The sequence below is a fragment of the Rhinolophus ferrumequinum genome, chromosome 6 (assembly GCF_004115265.2).
Source record: "Rhinolophus ferrumequinum isolate MPI-CBG mRhiFer1 chromosome 6, mRhiFer1_v1.p, whole genome shotgun sequence".
Lineage (NCBI taxonomy): Eukaryota > Metazoa > Chordata > Mammalia > Chiroptera > Rhinolophidae > Rhinolophus > Rhinolophus ferrumequinum.
Genome location: NC_046289.1, coordinates 64,878,335 through 64,884,865, shown reverse-complemented (window position 1 = coordinate 64,884,865; position 6,531 = coordinate 64,878,335).

Here is a 6,531-nt window from a genome sequence, read left to right as displayed (position 1 = left end):
GCCAGAAACGCAATTGGTGCGCCGTTGCCCTCGCAGACTCGGTTCCTAATGCAGGCTAGGGAAGCACAGCCCTCTCCATTAGGAGCGAACAAGGAGGCGCCAAAGTGACTTGTCTTCTCTTTCTCGGGAATAGGCTGAATAAATACTGCGCGTCCCTAAAGGGAGGGGAGGAGGAGAGCGGGAGCTTTTAAACGCGACTGGCAATGTCCAGTGGTTGCAAGTGCGGGTCCCTGCGGATCCCGGCAAGGTAGCAAAGCACCCTCCCGCTTGCGGAGCGGGTCTGGAGAAAACTCCAGCCCCAGATCTGTAGGAAGCATGAGAACACGTATGTCCGGTGCTGTTACTCAGTGACATTCAGATCAAACTCATCCAAAGGAACCCTCATGTCCTCTTCTTGACTGGGCGTGAACACAAAATAGGCATCTGTTTGAGGAGAGAAGAGATCAAGAATGCAGGCGCTGCTTGGGCAGTTGACACACATCCTGTTTATGGCAGCCTCCAGAGAGAGTGCTGGGGCTGCCAGGAGAGCAATGGGTCCCGCAAATCATATACCATCAGTAAGGGAATCTCTGCGCTAGGCCCAAACATTTATTGAGCACCTACATTGTGCCAGATACAGGTGCCAAAAACTTGGTACCTGCTCTCAGGAAGCTGACAATCTACTTGGAGAGGTAGACTTGAAAATAATGGAAAGCAGTATGAAATGCATTAATTTCTGGGATAATGACTAATGGGAGATGCAGAAAAATTCAGAAGGCAAAGACTAGGGAAGGCTTCAGGGAGATGGCTTTTGAGTAGGGTCTTGAAGGACCCTTGAAGGAGAAATTTTTCAATAAGAAAAACCAGGTGAAACAGCCCAGGCTAGGGGCAGCAGAATAATGTCCTGAACTGGAGAATCTGCCCGGGAGCAGGTGAGAGGACAGGATTACTAAGTACACACTGGGAGTTAAGAAGGGTGAGCAAGGACAGGTAGATTCAGGTCAGAGTACAGAGGTATCTCTACAATGCCAGGCTGAGGAAATGCACTTTATTCTGGAGGCACAGGGGAGCCAGGAAAGATTTTATGAGTGACTTAACCAAGACTGAATTTTAGGAAAGACAAATGAAGAGGCCAGAAATCAGTGAGAGGGAGCCAGTTCCTGCAACAAACGAAGTGATCAATGATGGGGGCCAGACTCCAGGGGTGGTGGGGACTGGCTGTCCTCTGACCACCAACCCGCTATCTCTGGGTGAGAAACTCAGACAGATTTCAGTAGCGTTGGGACCCTTAGCCCAGAGGAGCCTGAAGTCACCTTGTATCTTTTCCCTACCCATTCTTTCCCCTAGCTCCCTCAAAGGGCAGCTAAAAGAGAGCGAAGCAGGCATTTTGAGAGCTGTGGTTGCTAGAGTAAGAAAACACTATCCCCAAAGGAGGGAGAAGAGGGAAAAGGGAAAGAAGGGAGAGTCAAAGTTGGCTAGCATCCCAGTCCCCGCCCACCCTACCCCCTAAGAGTTGACAGATATCCAGAAAAAGGTATGGGAGCCAAAAGGAGGTACATTACCAGGAGGCTTGGCCAAGAGGGAGTGTCAGAACTGGTCAGAGTGACCGAGCACTCATGCCACATGTGGGCAGATGAGGAGACAAAACCCCCAGCCTCTGTGCAGGGCTCTGGGGAGCCCTCGCCATGTTCACCACACAGAGTTCTCCCTCCCCTCCTTCTTTCCATCCTTATTAGCTTTCCTCCTGGGCCAGTGTCTCACGCTGGCCAGCGATGAACATGGGAATTACTTTGGGTCAAAAGTGGCACTGAAAGACAAAGTAGCTCTGAATTTGTCCTCTGCCCTTCCCCGCCCACCCCATCGGCCCTAGGGAGGGGGGTGCAGGGGTCACCCTAATTCTCCTGACCCACCGGAGCTGCTAAAGCACTGTCTGCTTCATCACAGCCCTGTAAGGTGGAATTGGGGTCCACAGCGCAAGGAAGCTGGTACAGCAGGGTTTTTACCGCATTTCCCTGAAAATAAGAAGTAGCCGGACCATCAGCTCCAATGCATCTTTTGGAGCAAAAAGTAATATAAGACCAGGTCTTATTTTACTATAATATAAGACTGGGTCGTATAATATAATATAATATAATATAATATAATATAATATAATATTGTAATATAATATAATATAATATAATACCAGGTATAATATAATAATATAATGTAATACCGGTTCTTATATTAATTTTTGCTCTAAAAGTCACATTAGAACTGATGGTCCAGCTAGGTCTTATTTTCGGGGAAATACAGTACCTGGGATCCATGTATTCTCCAGACTCACCAGGGTCTCCTCAGCTTTAGAGTCTGTCAACCCCTGAAACTGGCTAAATTGTGTTTGTGGGTTCACGCATTTTTGGAGGGGGGTGGCTCTGTAGCTTACAACAGTTTCCTAAAGGGGTCTGTGATCCTATAAAAGGTTAAAAATCACCATTGCAGGGAAATGGGGCTGGGGAGTAAAGGGGAATCATCTTAGTGGGTCTGGGCAGTTTGCAAGATAGAGGGAGGGGCACACCCTCTAGGGACATTTCTTCTAAGACTTCTCTCCCAGGCTTTCCCAGGCTGTTCCCTCAGGCTGGTTCTAAAGGACACCTGGTGGCTTGGCCTCCTGTGCGCTCAGCCTCTAAGGTCAAGCAGCAGGGGCCCAGCCTTCTGAGCCAGAGGGACCAGTAAAGACTGTCAGGGATAAAGGGGTCAGGGAGGTCAGGATCCTCACTCCCCACCTCTCACCACTGTCAAAGCAGGCCCCTCCCCCTGTGCCCTTTCTTCCCTTCTAGCATAGGGCAGACTCAGCAGTGTCAGGACCTGCGGGACTGGCAAGCTGGGCTCTGAGCCCCCTGTCTAACAACAGCACCCTAGGAACGGACGAACCCTGAGCTTTTGACTGGGCTCAGGGCAAACACACATTGCAGCCCAAGCAGCCTTTCTTGTGGAGAATTTCCTTTCCCTCTTTCTCTTCCCACCCCTTGCCCCAATTTGTTTTTTCCTCTGCTGACTGATGCTGGCTCTAGAAGGAGGGTCCACAGAGAAAGGCAAAGTTGCTCTGAACGGCATCGGCATCAGCCTGCAGGCCTGAGAGGGAGGCAGACCTTCCCCCACAATCTGGGAGGGACACAAAGAGTTAAGGGGAGCACTTTGAACAGAAGAGAAAACCCAGCTCCCTGTAGACAGCAGGCAGGAGCCCTCTCCATTGTTTCACCTGGCTATAGGATTTCTCTCTGAGACAAGGAATGAGCTCTAAAACTCCAGTAACTAGATCACTGGGAAGGGAGGTTTTTAAAAAACCAGCTGACAGCTGAATAATAGGAATTACCAGGCAGGCCGCCCTGGGGTTACTGAGGTTTGTAACTCAACCCCCAGGGAGGGGTTAGATTGGAAACTGATTTATGGGTAAGGTGGGGGTCTTGGAGGGAGAGCCCATAGTGCTTGATTGCCTTGCCTCTTAACTCCCTCCAGGAGAGATCCTGAATGTAAGAAAGACCAGAACCTGGAAAGCTTGGTGTCCTTCCCACACTGGACTTGTTCTAACAGAAGGAATTTATCTCTTTGTGCATCAGTCCATCTGCCTGCAAAGCAATAGTCCCTCTCTTCTGAGTTGCAGAGGTGTGTGTGTGTGTGTGTGTGTGTGTGTGTGTGTGTGTGAGAGAGAGAGAGAGAGAGAGAGAGAGAGAGAGAGAGAGAGAGAGAGAGAGAGAGAGAGAGAGAGAGAAGATAGCAGGACAGACAGATTGGCTTCTGCTAATTGGATAAACAAGTACAGAGACTTGATTTCCAGTCAAAGAAAATAGAAAAAGCAGGTACTGAAGATAAAACGTTTGGGAATTCAGAAATCTGGATGTAAAGGGAAATGCAGAGACTGAGGCTGCCATGCTAAAGCCCAGTGGAACCTAAAAGACAAGGTGAAGTCCAGAATCCCATGAATTATGACATTCAGCACATATTCAGTTTTGTTTGGGGGAACACTCAATAAATATTTCCTGAATGAGCAAATGTACATTTCCCCATTTAAAAAAATATGAATAGTTTTGCATTGGGGAGTGGGGGTAAAAAAACGTGTGTGGAGGATTTTTCCATGAATGTCCTGCCTACGTTGTATTTGCCACTTGGGATGCTTGGCCTTGCCTGAGTTCTTCTCACTAGCAGAGCCTCCCCTTAGAAGCCAAACGTGATGCTGTCAACACTTTGGTACCCTCAGACCGCCTTCTTCCAGGCTTGGCACATGATAGAACTAAGTCTGTGGAGACAAATTTACAGAAAAACTATAAGCATGGCCTCAGGGCAGTCTCTTCAGCTCCCCTCTTCCCCTACCACCTGCCTATCCCAGGGTTCAGCATGCTCCTCCCATGGAAACAAAGTCGGCTTGATCCTGCCAAGCGATGAAGAAATCCAGTCAAAATACTCTTCCTTTAAGTCTACTTCCCCCAGGATGCATCTCCTTTCCTGCACAAAGGCACATCAGTACATCAGCACATACTTTCCTTGGGATTGTCATGGAAATCTCAGAAATTTCCAGCTGAGGCCAGAGAACGATCCATCGATCAATTATTTTCAAGGAAACGGGCCATCCCTGGAAGAGCTGGGGCCTTGTTCCTTCTAGGCCTAGAGCCTTCCAGGTTTTGAATCAGGTGTTCAAGAGGATCTGGGCCAAGAAGATGAGGTGGATCAGCTGTTTCCCAGTCAGCCCCTCACTCACCACTGTCCTGGAGTGGAAGAGGGTCCCTATCTGGCATTGATGGAGGGGCTCCATCACCCAGGTATGAGTTCATCAAATATTAACTAAGCATCGGCCATGTGCTACTTGCCAATGGCTGGAGGTGCAGATACATCCCTGGGGGGATCCTTGAGCATATCCGCACTCTTTCTTCTCAAACATGAACCCTCATAGGCACATCTCCACACAAGCTAGAAGAGAAACTTGGGGACAGGAGGAGAGGATGGCAGGGAGAGCTGCACACAGCCTTCCCAGGGAGGCTGGGCCTTCCCTGAGGTGGTCTCGCCTTTTGTCATGCAGGGGCATCCCGGAAATGTTTGATGTTCCCAAAGCCCACGTGTCATCAGGTCAAGTAGAAAGAGCTCTAGACTGGAAGTCAAGAGATCTGGGTTCAGTTCCCAGCCCTGCCATCAACATGTGACCTTCCAACACTCACATTTATGTCCTTGCCCCTACAGATTCAGAGGTGGCATAACTTGGGTAAACAGTCTGGCTGGGCAGGGGTTAGGACTTTGAGGCCATACCAGTCTCGTATCTCAATCCTGCCTGAGATCCTTGGGCTGTAATCAAAACAACTCCCACCCGCTGAGCACCCACTGAATACCAGACATGTGACAAAGAGTGTCTCATTTAATCCTAAACAACACCCAGAGGGAGCTATGACCACCAGTGTCATTTTACACTCAAGGAAACTAAGGTCACGTTTCTAAAGACAGGCAAACAGCACCAGAACTATGAGTTTGAGGCCACATCTATCTGGCAGGAAACCTGGTGCTCACATCCCCTACACCTACTGCCTTAAAGGCACACTCAGTACCTCCCCACAGGCAGAATTCACTCCCCTGCCCCCATCAATAACACAATGTCCCCTGTGCCCCCAGAACAGGAAGACCAAGCCTGAGGCAGCCTAGTGAGGTAAATTCCAGCTTCTCTCAGTTGCAAACACTCCCACAGCCACCACCACCTGTGGCAGAAGCGATTGCATCACCCGCAGGAAGCGGTCCAGCGGCCCAGCATCAGCTCTGGGGTGCATTTTCAGTTCCCACTTCTATCCTTGCCTACCATGATCACCCTGCCTTATCTTCTAGCCCTGCCCTAGCCCTGTGGGTTTAGGCTAACATGCTTGACTGGACAAGGGACTGTGGTCTGTCGTTTGGATGGGATTTGTAAAGGACCATCAGGGGCCCCTCATCCCTTTTCTCAACACTGCCTGACTGGAGAGGGGAGGTTGGCTGAAGGGACTTTCCCAGCCACGAACCAATCAGAGATCCCGTGGCTCAGAGGAAAAGTCCTCTTAGATGCAGGAGGCAAGTCCCAGGCAACCACCATTACCTCACATCTGCCTTTCAAGGATGAGTACCCGCCCCTCTGGGTTGTGTCTGGCTGTCAGGTGGGCCAGCAAGAGGAAGGTGCTGAAGAGCCTGCCAACACAGCCAGCAGGTCTCTGGTGTGGTGCCCATTAGATTGACAGACGCACTGTACTGGGCTTTGCTTCCCTCCCTACATCACCATGGAATCTTCTGGAAATGAGGATAGAGCCTCCCTCTTGTAGGTCCTCTTTTGCCCACCCTGGACTTCATTTCTCTCTCTGCCAACTTCCTTTTCCCTCTCTCCCATGCAGCACTCTTTCTTTATTTCCTTAATTTCTCTTCCTGCCCTGGTTTCTTCCTGCATTTGCCACCTCTTTCTGGCCTCACCTTGGCCCACAGCAGCAATGGTCAGCCTTTCATGGGCTCATAAAATGCTTGACGTTTAGCGGAAGTCATCATTCCCTGTGTGGAGCTATCATCCCCTTTTGA